The following is a 15,793-nucleotide window of genomic DNA, read 5'->3' as shown; positions in this document are numbered from 1 at the left end:
GGTCTTCTCTGGAAGAGAGGGGTTGGTCTTCTCTAGAAGAGAGGGGGAATAAACATTGGTATCTGTACAAGGTCATTGTTGGAAAGCTACCACCTTATATCGCAATGATGCTGGACTGGAACTTTGGACCCTGTCTAACTTGCTCAAATGACTGACTTAAAGGAACACGCCAACATTTTGGGAAATTAGCTTATCTTCTTCTCCAGAGAGAGACAATAAGATAGATAGCAGTTTCCTCTCTGTGCGTTCAGTAGAAAGCTATCTGGCTGCATGTTAGCCTAGCTTAGCACAATGAATGGAAGCGGACATGACCGGTTAGCCTTCGGGAGAGGTGTTAGTTGGACAATGCCTAGGCTAACCGGTCATGTCCGCTTCCATTCATTGTGCTAAGCTAGGCTAACATGCAGCCAGATAGCTTTCTACTGAACCCAAAATGTTGGCGTGTTCCTTTAAGGATCAGAGCACAGTCTGAATTTGGAAAGTCAGCCTTTTAATTTAGTGCTCCAATGTCTTTGAATGATCTTCAACACACTAACAATCAATTCTCTACTAACTTATGAACAGTTTAAAACCATGATCACAAACCTCTCTGCCTCAATGTTGTAACTGTTTTAACTGATTTCATCTGTGTCTTTCTGTATTCTATTGTTTGTATTTTGTTTTATTTATTGCTGCGTAATGTAATGTCGGCATCATTGTAAATGCGGAACTCCCCTCAATTGTATTCCAGAGAATTAAATAATGGTCATCAATCAATCAATCAATCAATCAAATATTAAACATCTATAGGAAAACATATTGTTGACAGAATCCGGCTATGGGGCGACAATAATGTGGTCAAGAGACATGGTTTCTATCTTTAGCCTTTGGCATGGTTTATTATTATTCACATGGTAAGCAACAGTACAAAGTTCTCCTCTCTCTGAGAGGCAGGTGGGAAAAAAGATAGAGGGGGAGGAGACATCTCTTTATATACTCGCCACCTGGTGGTAGCATGAGTGGCTCCGCCTAGAGCGCCCTCTAGTGGAAACAGTTATATATGCAGTTAGACAGTTACTTGCAATCCTACATAGAACCTCTAACTTTAACACTCCCACTTAGGGTTGTATAGCACACTGTATAACTTCTCCAAAAACAATTTACAAAGAAAATAATACAATCCAGAACATCAAAAAGAATATGGCAGTCAATATTTACATACCAAACATGACCTCTGCAAATCTCTTCAATTTCAATTTGGAAGCAGGTTTCGTCATAGCGTCTGCTACCATGTCGTCCGTTGGACAATACATCAGTGTCATTCTTTCTTCTCTGATGACAGATCTGATGAAATGATATTTTATATCAACATGTTTACATCTCTGCCGGCACACAGGGTTTCTAGCAATCGCAATGGTTCCCTGGTTGTCCTCGTAAACAACAGTCTTCTTATATACATAGGTATCCATCCCTTCGAGCAGTTGTTCTAGATAAATACATTCCTGTATTGTCATAGCTAGAGCCATATATTCGGCTTCACAAGTTGATAGTGCCACTGTGGGGTGCTTCTTTGTTTTCCACGAAACCAGTGAGCTGTCTGTGTTCAAACTCACACAATATCCTGTGGTACTTCTTCTATCTGTGGTGTCAGCTGCCCAGTCTGCATCACTGTAGGCTTTAAGCCCTAAGCCCTCGCTGCTCTTTCTGAAACACAGCTGTTTATCTGCTGTACCTTTGAGATAACGAAAGACATGTTTTGCTGTAATCCAATGCTCCTCTGTGGGGTCAGCAAAATGTTGTGACAATTTACTCACTACAAAACATAGGTCAGGGCGGGTACATGTTGTCAAATAAATGAGGCTAACCACAGCTTCTCTGTACATTTTTACATCTGTCAGTTTCTGAGCATCCTCCTGGTGTTTCCCTTGATCTACATTCTTGCATGTCAAAACGTTTCAGGATCTTTTCCACATATCTCTTCTGGGATATTTTTACACAATTGGCAGACTGTTCAAAGTCCATGCCTAGAAAATGCTTTAACCTTCCAATGTCTTTCATTTTGAATCTGGTGGAGAGCATACCTTTCACCTGTTCTAGGTTTCTAGTGTTGTCTGCTGCGATGATCAAATCATCCACCCAAATGACGATGGTCACTTTTCCTGACTCTTTTGACTCCCTTGAGTAAACACAGGGGTCTACTGGGTTCTGTAGGAAGTGATCTTCAATGAGACATGTATGAAGCATCTCGTTCCAATTTCGCCCAGACTGTTTCAGGCCGTAAATGGATTTTTCTAGCTTACACACTAGCTTCTCTCCTTTCTTTTCGTAACCTTCAGGTTGTTCCATATATATCTCCCTATCTATGGGTGCATGCAGATAGGCTCATGGCCGCCTAGTTATAGTTGAAAGTGGGGGTGCAATTTTTTTTTTTTTTTCTATTTTTTAATATTTTTTTTTTATTTATTTTTTGACAGGCAAGGGGTGGTTTGGAGGGGGTCCGACCCCCTTCACGGCAGATATTTTTTTCATTTAATGAACCTGTACGTGCAATTTCCTGCAATATAGAGCCTTCAATCTTGACTAATAAAGCTGCTCTTTTCACTATAAAACTCAGTTTATATTGCAGTATGATAGCCAATTACTATAATAATAATAATATATTAATATATATATATATACTGTATATATACTGTATATTGATTTTTCGCTCTTTTATTTTCATTAAATCAATCTCCTTTCAAATAGGCCAAGTTTTTAATAAGAAAGAGAGAAAAAATACCAACAAGGAACAATAACAGGGTCTGCTGTAAATATAGCCTATTTTGTGTCTTAATTTGTTATGTTATCCTACACTTTAAGCTGTCTGATATTTCCATTACCTGTAACTCTTGGGTCTCTTTCTCTCCTTCTCTGCCTCCTCCCTGAGTCTGCACAGTCACCATATCATTCTACATTAAGGAGAGCAATACACTTATGAATACACTGAACCGGTTTGAATACACAATCTTTATGCTACTCTGTAAAGAAAGGGAGAGAGGGGGGGATATATAATCCAAGTATTTGTGTCTTAATTTGTTATGTTATCCTACACTTTAAGCTGACTGTCTGATATTTCCATTACCTGTAACTCTTGGGTCTCTTTCTCTCCTTCCTGAGTCTGTACAGTCACCATATCATTCTACATTAAGGAGAGCAATACACTTATGAATACACTGAACATCATTATGAAACATTTCTATTGCACCCTTACTTACAATTCATTATGAATTGAAAATGGGGAACCCTGATGTAAACAAGACGAAAGTCTTTCTCTGGTCTGGATCCCCTTAACAATTGTGTGTATTGAGCCGTACTGTACTGTACCCATTCTGCAATCTGTTATTGATTGATAAAAAATTTTATTAACATATTGCAGAATGGGTACAATATAGTACGGCTCAATACACACAATTGTTAAGGGGATGCAGACCAGAGAAATACTTTTGTTTTGTTTACATCAGGGTCCCCCATTTACAATTCATAATGAATTGTAAGTAAGGGTGCAATTAACACCGTGCAATCCATTATTTGTGGAGCCCGCCCTTTAAGTCTTTGAGCTATTAGGCTACTAGGGTTCTTACTTTGCGTTTTGGTGTACTGAAAAATGCTCCGATGTCTGTATTCTTTCTTTTTTCTGCCATGTTACCTGGTTGGCTGGACACACACACACACATTTTCATTTCAGGTATTGTACCTTAAGATAATTGAACATCTTGATTTACCGTAAATCCTCAAATATAGGACGGGTCTTCTATTTACCTCAGCTGCAAAGAGCACCAGGCCTTTATTAGAGGCTTATATAAGAGGCAGGCCTTAATTTCTAAAAATGACACTCATGGACATAATCCCTTCATTTTCAGACTTTTATTGCATTATTATTATTATAAAAAAAAAAAAAAAAAAAAATTTGGGGGGCCCTCGTCACTATAGGCCCACGGGCCGCGGCCGTCGTTAATCCGGCCCTGCTCGTCTGCCATAGCGAACGTTAAAATTTGCAAACGAAGTCAACGTTATCCAGCTGACGACACCACATATCTAGATATATGACAACGTTAGCTAGCGGCTAGCACTAAAGCTAACGCCAACCAGAGGGAAACTTTGTTATTATTATTATTATTATTATTATTGGTATGACCAGATGGCATTTCGGACCATGAAACAATTTTATTGTATTGCGTGGTAGAAGTTATACCACTCAATAGTAAAGATGATGTCTAACATAATAGTTTGTTCGAACAACTGAACTTACTTAGTGGAAGATCCTGCTGTTGTGACAAAGTGTTCACGCTGCCTGCCTGCCTGCCTACCAGCTTACACCTGGAGGCTGCAGCGCTGTGAGACTGGAGTGCGCCGGCCGGGCTCCGCTCTGTCTGTGGGAGGCACTGGATCAAACCATATCGGGCAGGGGGGTGTCGCAATCTTTGGAAACTTAAAAACTTGCTATTAAGTGTCATTGCGTATTATTAATTTGATTGAAATTACGTAGTTATGGTTAGATAATATTTATATATTGGGGGGGGATATATCATATGATCAAAAAGTGAGGGAGCAAAGAGACAAGTTTGCTCCCCCAAGTTCAATACTCCTGGAGCACGTGCTTCGGCTACTCTATTACGTAGGCGTCTATGGATAGGCTGTCTTCACATCCATCTGATGTAAAATCAAATTGTCCTCAGCTGCTTTCTGCATCACTACCCTTACACTGGTCAGATTGGCTGTGGGGGAGAATGTTTCACCGTAGTCTATCCCCTCCCTCTGACTGTAACCTTTAGCTACAAATCTCGCTTTGTACTTGTTGTGGCCTTCAATTCCCTCCTTGATTGAGTACACCCATTTCCCTCCCACTGTCTGTCTGCCCTCTGGTAACTTGGTTAGAGTAAAGGTGTGGTTGTCCTCTAGGGACCTCATCTCCTCATCCATTACTCTCTCCCATTTACTTGATTCAGGGGACACTATGGCCTCTTTAAAGGTCTGAGGTACCCCACTGACTACCCTGTAGCAGTAATCAATGGTGGTAAGTGTACTGTCATCCTTGTCACTTCCTCTCCGGGTATAGTCTGTCAGATACTTTGGGGGTTTGTGTTCCCTTGAGGGATACCTCCCACTGCTTGGGGCACGTGACGTCACCCTCGGGTGCTCCTCGTCATCGCCCTCTGGGGGTGGCTGACTGTCTGTCTGCACGACCATGCTAAGTACACTGGGCTGAGGTGCAGGCCCGGACTGGCCATCGGGAGCACCGGGAGCTTTCCCGGTGGCCTGGCCTGCACAGATAAAAAAAAAAATTATATAAAAAAAAAAAAAAAAAAATGAATTATTATTATTTTTTTAGTTTTTTTTGCCAGGCCATTGTTTCTAGTTGTGGCGGCGGTGCGGCGCGATAGTTAGATAACCTAGGTGGGTGGGGAACAACCAGGATTTCACTGTCTGCCACAGGAGAACTATCTGACTCTCTCCCTCACGCGGACACACACACACAATGGAGCCGTGCTGCCGCTTGTGATTGGTGGAGGCGGGATCAGACGATACAACTGATTGACAGCGGTGGCGGCGAATGGAATGGCAGACGGCACTCAGATGCAGAATAACAGCCAGGCAGTGAGCCAGGTAGTGAGGGACTCGGGAGAGATACAGTAGAGCGAAAGTCAATTAACGTTGATGTCAAGATGGACAGTGGAAGAAAGAGAAAGGGTGGAGGAGAGAGGGATAAAACAAAGAAAAAGAAAGGCCCTTACAGGAGAGAGTGGTTAACTGTATTATAATAGTAAATAGAAAAATATGTTGTGCTCTTGCTTTTTTCTTTTTGAAGGTGGAGAGAGTAGCATTGCTAGTGCCACAACAGTTTTATTTGAGGTCCATAACAGTACATTGTACTAAGCAATTGTTGGCTCATTAGTTTGTGATTCACATGCACTAAAATTCACCAGAATGCAGGAAATTAAGTCTTTGTAACAAAAAAAATCCTGGTGGGGGACCCCCAGACCCCCCGCTTAAAAAGTGGCCTGATTGGTGCTATATTTCGCGCTATATCTCCCGGTATGAATTATTTCCCCAGTCCGGCTCTGCTGAGGTGTCTCTGTTTCTTCACACCTTACTCTGGAGTCCAGCTCGGGCTCCTCTGTCTGTGTCTCGCTTTCACCTAGCCATTTCGAAAAGAGTGCGCCATTCCCTCTCTGCCACTCCGTTCTGGTGTGGGGAATATGGACATGACGTCTCGTGTCTTATCTTGTTCCTCCTCAACAGTGATTGGAACTCTCTGTTTGTGAACTCGGTTCCGTTGTCGGACCTCAAGCATCTTACGTTACCATAAGGGGCTATGTCTGCCAGGAATTTTTCCGTGGCCTCGAGTGTGTCACTCTTTGCTTTGAGAAAGTAAACAAACACTGCCCCTGTGCACACATCTGTAAAAGACTGTACATATCTAAAGCCTCCTATGGACTCGTTTCTTACTGGACCGGCAAGATCTGTGTTAACTAGCGCAAGTGGTACCTTTACTTTTTCTGTGGGATTTCTGTTTCTCGATTGAGTAAACTTCCCCTTTATGCACACTACACATTCTTTGTCAGGTCTACGCTTTTCACCTTCAATGTGCATGCCTTCTGTCACTGCTTGCAGTTTCAGTAAATCCTCGTAATTACAATGACCCATAATCTCATGCCATGTCTGAATATCGAATATATTCTCTGGTACACCTCTATGTTAAATCGCGTACCGTTGGGCTCTACAAGAACATTTTACCTTCAATGAAGAACACTCTGGCACCGTTCGCAGTAGCAGCTATTACAGAGAATAGTCCTTGTGGGAACGATGGTACGTAGAGAGCGTTCTTTAACGTCACTGTATGCCGGCGCCCCCCACTGTCCGTGAGGCATACCTGTGCGTCTCCTCTCTCTTGCGCCAACCCGTAGGTGTGCTTCCCGTCTGCTAGCTCCATGCTGTGTCTCTCCGGGTGGAAAGTGTTGTCAAAGTTCTTGAACCGACTCTTGTCGTTGATGACGTGGGACGACGCACCTGTGTCCATGATCAGTCCCTTCCTTTGGGCCCGCTGCAGCTGCGTTGGCCTGGTGACGTACGCTGTGTGCGCCTTAGGGATGAAGCCCTCTTGTCCCGCTACTCTCCGGGCGTCGCCTCGATTCGTCTCACCCCGACGTTGCCGCCATCTTGTCCATGGCCGCCATCTTGTCCATGCGCGTATCGCGCGCCCTGGTCGCGTTTCTTCATGCACGCTCTGTCTGTGTGCCTCGTGGATCTTCAGAAGCCACACCAGACAGTCCTTGTGCAGTTACCTCTCCGATGGCCTTTCTCTCCGCATCGCCAACACGCCAGCTCCGTCGTGGGCCTGGTCTTCTCCGTTGGCGTCGCTCGGGCCTTCAGCACCCTCTCTCCCGCCTCCGCGGCGGCTGGGTGGGTATCTTCTGAGGCCTTGAAGTTTCTTAACTTGGCCTTGAACTTTCCCAGCGTCATGTCCGCTGAACCGTGTGTTACCAGGAGTGTGAACGGTTTGTACAGCTCCGGTAGTCCTCTCATCACCATCGCCATCATTAGCCCATCGTTTGGTGCTTCTCCTGCACTCTTCAATGCCGTCATGACCTGCTCAGCTCTGATGACGTATTCGGTCACAGTCTCGGTGTGCCCCTTCTTCAGGGTTGTTAGTGCTATGTAGAGGGCCACGACTAGGGGTCTTTCTTGCCCGATATAATGCTCTCTCAACAACCCCAGGCTTTCTCGGCCTTTGTCTTTAGTGTCGCGGAATATCAGCCCCAAGCTTGTGTCGTTGAGCAGTGGTGCTAACTCACAGTATGCATCTGCGTTACGCTTGTCGTCCAGGGCTTGTGCTTCCGCCGCCAGGTCTCCCGTGGGGGCCGTCAAGATCGTCGTCTTCAGTCCCACACCGTGCATGCAGCATAACATGCGCTCTTCCCAGAGCTCATAGTCCTCTGCCCTTCCATTAAATGAGGGCCATTTGCTCCTTCCCTTGGTCGCCACGAGTTCTAAGACGGGGTTCTCCCCCTCGCCTCCATTGGGCTCAGCAGGCTCCGTCTCCCCCGGTGCTGCCTCCCCGGGGCTCTGCGCGCTGCTCTCCGGGCGGGTCCGCTTGCGCTCCAGCAGCAGCGCGTCGGTGGGGTCGGCGCCCCGCTTCCTCTTGACGCGCAGGATCGTCGTGTTGGATTCCATGTTGCTCTTTGATGGTGGGCGTAGCTTTAGCTCCCGTTGGCCTAGCGTCTAGCCACGCGGTACTCCCGGCGCTAACCTAGCCTATACTTCAGCTAAACTTGCTACCCTTATTATTTCGCCCCTGCGTGATCTGGGCCCATAACCTGTTGACAGAATCCAGCTATGGGGCAACAATAATGTGGTCAAGAGGCATGGTTTCTATCTTTAGCCTTTGGCGTGGTTTATTATTATTCACATGGTAAGCAACAGTACAAGAGGCAGGTGGGAAAAAAATAGAGGGGGAGGAGACATCTCTTTATATACTAGCCACCTGGTGGTAGCATGAGTGGCTCCGCCTAGAGCGCCCTCTAGTGGAAACAGTTATATATGCAGTTAGACAGTTACTTGCAATCCTACATAGAACCTCTAACTTTAACACATATGTCATATAAAACATCTATAGGAAGATATTATATGGAATACATGTCATATTACATCTATAGAAAAACATATATGGAATATATCATAAAACATCTATAGGAAAAATGTGTCCATATAAAACATCTATAGGAAAACATATTTATGTCATCTATAGGAAAGTGTGATAGATAGTTATGATATTTATGTGCTTGAAAACGTCCATATTCATTTAATATTATATAACTTTTTTTTTTACTCTGACCACTTTGCACCCAGGGTGCGGTCAGAGTTAATCAGTAACAAAGGTATCAGATCTGTGTGTGTGTGTGTGTCTGTCTGTGTGTGTGTGTGTGTGTATGCGTGTGTATGTGCGTGTGTATTTGAACAGAAGGCCTATTCAGTAGGCTTGGCTAAATATCTTAAATGTGTGTGTGTGTGTGTGTGTGTGTGAGAGTGTACTTGTGTACGTGTGTTTATGCAAGCAGCCTAGGCACTCTTGTCAGTGACTAGTGGAGAAAAAACCAGAGTGAGCGTGTCCTGGTATGACCTGGGTGTGACCACCATGAGACAGTGTTATCAGAATCTGCACTCAGATTAAACTCAGACAAACATCATAACAATTCTGTGGCACAGAACACCGGCACAGAACACGGTCGTAGGGGCACGCCATGGTCAAAACCCTGCTTACCGCCGCGGCCATTCGTAACATACGCTCATAGGTACCGACATATCACGCATATGGAGTCCGAATATGACGTTTACGAGCAGTACGTTGTTTGTTTTAGTCGTTATTCTTTAAGAAATGCAAAACATCTGCTGTCTTTATGTAGCTATCGGTCGGTAAGAAGCCTATTTGCAATACATCTGCCTTCTTTTCCTCTTTTTTCTCGAGTGTACAGTATGGTATAATGTGACTGTACTCGTCCTCCCCTCCCTCCCTCTCTCTCCCCCCCCCCCCTCTCTCTCTGGCCGAGGGGGTAGAGGGGGGGGGGGGGGTAGAGAGGAGAGTTGGACGTCTGCCAAAATAGGCGGGCCGTGCCGCGCAGCTGAAAGTTTTACAAGCCAAGCAGGAAGAGACACAGGGAGCGATAGGAGAAGAAAAGGGAGAAGAAAAGAAAGAGAGAGAGAGAAAATTCAGCCTTCAACTTTGCAGCAACTCTCCCCCTCCCTCCCTCTCTCTCCCTCCCACTGTCTGGCTCACTCGGTCGCTTTTCTCCTTCCTTGTTAAATCCATACTGTATTTGCCCGCCCTTCGTTGGCAGGGGGTAAGCGTAGGGCTGGAGGACGGGAGGGGAGGGGAGGGGACGAAGGGTTCAGAGGGTTCAGCTGAGGAGATATAAATTCATAAACAACAAAAGAGACATGACGTCAGCCCGAGGGGCTGTCCAAACTCACTGCCTGAGCTTCAGCCTCCATGGAAGAACCGGATTGCTCACAACACTGTGTGTGTGTGTATACAGTTTGTGTGTGTACAGTATGTGTGTGTGTGTGTGTCCCTTGCCCTGTCTTCAAGAAAAGAATCATGTGGAGTTTTGGCAGCGAACCCGGACTATCGTGGTCTGTTTTGTCTCCACGGTGAGTGCCTGAGTACCGGGGGAATCCTGTCTCAGATTTGTGGGTGTGCGTGTGTGTGTGCGTGTGCGTGTGTGTGTAGCTTTGCAGACTCACTAGACACAGGTACTGTATAATAGCGTATGTGTAACAAGGAGTTAACCCGACCGTCACGTTTGCCAAAGCCAGGCAACATGTCTCTCGGTCCGTTTCCTCAACAGGCGTATGTGCATTTGAAAGAGGAAGGAGTGATGATTTGTGTTAGCAACTCGACGGCAAAAAAAATAAATGTACTGCTTTGTTTAGAGTGAGATTTATACATTTTGAAGATGAACACTGCCGAAAGGCACACTCCGATTGGTCAGCGCGGCTCGGGATACCCGCCAAGACAGCTGTGGTTGGTCAGACCTCGGGTTGTACAGAAGAAGAGAGAAGTCTCTGCCTGCTGATTCACGGACAGTTTTCGGTTTTCCCTTCAGGTGGCTGAGGTTAGGCAGGCAGCGCGGCTCACTGATCTGAGATCTGCATTTTGGCGCACGACCCTCCTGGCGTGCAGAGGCGCATGGAGACCTGGGACGGATGCCAACGGCTGACAAAAACATTTGTGACATTCTCAAAGATACCAGTCTGACCCCCCCCTCGTTGATGCATTTAGCTGAAGCCCCCCACCAGACCCCTTCCCCTGAAGGGGGGCCGATATGGTCCCTGGTGGAGGGAGAGGGTGAATGAAGAGGAGGATGGAGAGAGACGGAGACAAGGAGGCAGAATAAAGATGTCCAAACAGCGCAAGTACCCCAGTGACTCCCCTTTCAGACGAACTTGGCCACAGAATGGCATCTGTTTTGGACTCCAAATCTCAAACCAATTTGGGCTCTTGTCTTGTTTGTGTATTGACTGATGTGTAGAGTATACGCAGACATGGTACAGTGTAGCGAAGATGTCTAGTTCCGGTCTCTCCATTGGCCATCTGTCTCTCTGCACACTGTGGTGCGTTATTGTGTAGCACAGCCGAGGAGGTGCAGTATGTATTAGCAGCATGTAGAATCAGGCTGTACAGTATATAGTACAGAGTCAGGCTGTACAGTATGTATAATACAGAGTCAGGCTGTACAGTATGTATAATACAGAATCAGGCTGTACAGTATGTATAGTACAGAGTCAGGCTGTACAGTATGTATAATACAGAATCAGGCTGTACAGTATGTATAATACAGAGTCAGGCTGTACAGTATGTATAGTACAGAGTCAGGCTGTACAGTATGTATAATACAGAGTCAGGCTGTACAGTATGTATAATACAGAGTCAGGCTGTACAGTATGTATAGTACAGAATCAGGCTGTACAGTATGTATAATACAGAGTCAGGCTGTACAGTATGTATAATACAGAGTCAGGCTGTACAGTATGTATAATACAGAGTCAGGCTGTACAGTATGTATAATACAGAGTCAGGCTGTACAGTATGTATAGTACAGAATCAGGCTGTACAGTATGTATAGTACAGAGTCAGGCTGTACAGTATGTATAGTACAGAATCAGGCTGTACAGTATGTATAGTACAGAATCAGGCTGTACAGTATGTATAATACAGAGTCAGGCTGTACAGTATGTATAGTACAGAATCAGGCTGTACAGTATGTATAGTACAGAGTCAGGCTGTACAGTATGTATAGTACAGAATCAGGCTGTACAGTATGTATAGTACAGAGTCAGGCTGTACAGTATGTATAATACAGAGTCAGGCTGTACAGTATGTATAATACATAATCAGGCTGTACAGTATGTATAGTACAGAGTCAGGCTGTACAGTATGTATAGTACAGAATCAGGCTGTACAGTATGTATAGTACAGAATCAGGCTGTACAGTATGTATAGTACAGAGTCAGGCTGTACAGTATGTATAATACATAATCAGGCTGTACAGTATGTATAGTACAGAGTCAGGCTGTACAGTATGTATAATACATAATCAGGCTGTACAGTATGTATAATACAGAGTCAGGCTGTACAGTATGCATAGTACATAATCAGGCTGTACAGTATGTATAGTACAGAATCAGGCTGTACAGTATGTATAGTACAGAGTCAGGCTGTACAGTATGTATAGTACAGAATCAGGCTGTACAGTATGTATAGTACAGAATCAGGCTGTACAGTATGTATAATACAGAGTCAGGCTGTACAGTATGTATAATACAGAGTCAGGCTGTACAGTATGTATAATACAGAATCAGGCTGTACAGTATGTATAATACAGAATCAGGCTGTACAGTATGTATAGTACAGAATCAGGCTGTACAGTATGTATAGTACAGAATCAGGCTGTACAGTATGTATAATACAGAGTCAGGCTGTACAGTATGTATAGTACAGAATCAGGCTGTACAGTATGTATAGTACAGAATCAGGCTGTACAGTATGTATAGTACAGAATCAGGCTGTACAGTATGTATAGTACAGAATCAGGCTGTACAGTATGTATAGTACAGAATCAGGCTGTACAGTATGTATAATACAGAATCAGGCTGTACAGTATGTATAGTACAGAATCAGGCTGTACAGTATGTATAGTACAGAATCAGGCTGTACAGTATGTATAATACAGAGTCAGGCTGTACAGTATGTATAATACAGAGTCAGGCTGTACAGTATGTATAGTACATAGTCAGGCTGTACAGTATGTATAGTACAGAGTCAGGCTGTACAGTATGTATAGTACAGAGTCAGTCTGTACAGTATGTATAATACAGAGTCAGGCTGTACAGTATGTATAGTACAGAATCAGGCTGTACAGTATGTATAGTACAGAGTCAGGCTGTACAGTATGTATAATACAGAGTCAGGCTGTACAGTATGTATAGTACAGAGTCAGGCTGTACAGTATGTATAGTACAGAGTCAGGCTGTACAGTATGTATAATACAGAGTCAGGCTGTACAGTATGTATAGTACAGAATCAGGCTGTACAGTATGTATAATACAGAGTCAGGCTGTACAGTATGTATAGTACAGAATCAGGCTGTACAGTATGTATAATACAGAATCAGGCTGTACAGTATGTATAATACAGAGTCAGGCTGTACAGTATGTATAGTACAGAGTCAGGCTGTACAGTATGTATAGTACATAATCAGGCTGTACAGTATGTATAATACAGAGTCAGGCTGTACAGTATGTATAATACAGAGTCAGGCTGTACAGTATGTATAATACAGAGTCAGGCTGTACAGTATGTATAATACAGAGTCAGGCTGTACAGTATGTATAGTACAGAGTCAGGCTGTACAGTATGTATAATACAGAGTCATGCTGTACAGTATGTATAGTACATAATCAGGCTGTACAGTATGTATAATACAGAGTCAGGCTGTACAGTATGTATAATACAGAGTCAGGCTGTACAGTATGTATAATACAGAGTCAGGCTGTACAGTATGTATAGTACAGAGTCAGGCTGTACAGTATGTATAATACAGAGTCAGGCTGTACAGTATGTATAATACAGAATCAGGCTGTACAGTATGTATAGTACAGAGTCAGGCTGTACAGTATGTATAATACAGAATCAGGCTGTACAGTATGTATAATACAGAGTCAGGCTGTACAGTATGTATAGTACAGAGTCAGGCTGTACAGTATGTATAGTACATAATCAGGCTGTACAGTATGTATAGTACAGAATCAGGCTGTACAGTATGTATAGTACAGAGTCAGGCTGTACAGTATGTATAGTACAGAGTCAGGCTGTACAGTATGTATAGTACAGAGTCAGGCTGTACAGTATGTATAGTACAGAATCAGGCTGTACAGTATGTATAATACATAATCAGGCTGTACAGTATGTATAATACAGAATCAGGCTGTACAGTATGTATAATACAGAGTCAGGCTGTACAGTATGTATAATACAGAGTCAGGCTGTACAGTATGTATAGTACAGAGTCAGTCTGTACAGTATGTATAGTACAGAGTCAGGCTGTACAGTATGTATATTACATAATCAGGCTGTACAGTATGTATAGTACAGAGTCAGGCTGTACAGTATGTATAGTACAGAGTCAGGCTGTACAGTATGTATAGTACAGAGTCAGGCTGTACAGTATGTATAATACAGAGTCAGGCTGTACAGTATGTATAGTACAGAGTCAGGCTGTACAGTATGTATAGTACAGAGTCAGGCTGTACAGTATGTATAGTACAGAATCAGGCTGTACAGTATGTATAATACAGAGTCAGGCTGTACAGTATGTATAATACAGAATCAGGCTGTACAGTATGTATAATACAGAATCAGGCTGTACAGTATGTATAATACAGAATCAGGCTGTACAGTATGTATAGTACAGAATCAGGCTGTACAGTATGTATAATACAGAGTCAGGCTGTACAGTATGTATAGTACAGAATCAGGCTGTACAGTATGTATAATACAGAATCAGGCTGTACAGTATGTATAGTACATAATCAGGCTGTACAGTATGTATAATACAGAGTCAGGCTGTACAGTATGTATAGTACAGAATCAGGCTGTACAGTATGTATAATACAGAATCAGGCTGTACAGTATGTATAGTACAGAATCAGGCTGTACAGTATGTATAGTACAGAATCAGGCTGTACAGTATGTATAATACAGAATCAGGCTGTACAGTATGTATAGTACAGAATCAGGCTGTACAGTATGTATAGTACAGAATCAGGCTGTACAGTATGTATAGTACAGAATCAGGCTGTACAGTATGTATAGTACAGAATCAGGCTGTACAGTATAGTACAGAATCAGGCTGTACAGTATGCATAGTACAACATGCAGAATCAGGCTGGACGTGTGTTTTGCATGTTAAATGATTAACATGCAAACTCACAGTGTTCCCAGCCGATGTCCGTCTGTTTATCACTAGTGTCTGTCCAGTTTACTTATGCTTTATCTCCTTTTTCCTTTCCTTCTCTCCTTCTTTCTTCCTCTTTTTGCTCTTTCTTTAGCCCTCTGACTCCTCCTCTTTCTCTCCCCTCTCTCTCTCTCTCTCTCTCTCTCTCTCTCTCTCTCTCTCTCTCTCTCTCTCTCTCTCCACACTCCCCCCTTCCCCTTTCTGTGTCTCTATGCCCCCCCTCCTCTCTCTCTCTCTCTCTCTCTCTCTCTCTCTCTCTCTCTCTCTCTCTCTCTCTCTCTCTCTCTCTCTCTCTCTCTCTCTCTCTCTCTACACTGTCCCTCCCTTCCACTTGCTGTGTCTCTTTGCCCCCCTTCCTCTCTCTCTTCCCCCCCCCTCTCTACACTGTCCCTCCCTTCCTCTTTCTGTGTCTATGCCCCCCCTTCCTCTCTTGCTCTCTCTCTCTCCCTCCCTCGTTCTCTCCCTCCCTCTTGGCAGCGATGCCAAAGTGGGCAGGCAGAGAGAGGCAAGCAGCACAGAGCAGGGCAGAGCCTTAGGCGATCCAATGGCTGGCAAATTGACTGTGCGTGTTTGTGTTTTGGCGTCTTCCGTGTGTGTGTGTGTGTGTGTGTGTTTGTAATCGCGAGCGGCGTTTATCTATTTCTGAGCTCATTTGTGCTCCATGTGGTTGACGCTGTGGCTTATGCGCGTGCGCCTCTGTCTCTATCTGTGTGTGTGTGTGTATGTGTGTGTGTGTGTGTGTGTGTGTTTTAGAGTGGCGTGTA

General features: G+C 44.0%; 1 protein-coding gene across 1 annotated transcript in view; it reads right to left on the bottom strand.

Moving 5' to 3' along the window:
- LOC311244108 (uncharacterized protein) overlaps positions 1 to 15,793 on the bottom strand; it is a gene marked incomplete at its 5' end in the record, with an annotated part of 64,933 nt that overhangs the window by 48,608 nt on the left and 532 nt on the right. The window lies entirely within an intron of this gene.

This window comes from Notolepis coatsorum (assembly GCF_963971535.1).
Source record: "Notolepis coatsorum genome assembly, chromosome: 17".
Classification (NCBI taxonomy): Eukaryota; Metazoa; Chordata; class Actinopteri; order Aulopiformes; family Paralepididae; genus Notolepis; species Notolepis coatsorum.
This window is presented reverse-complemented; position numbering and strand designations above follow the sequence as displayed.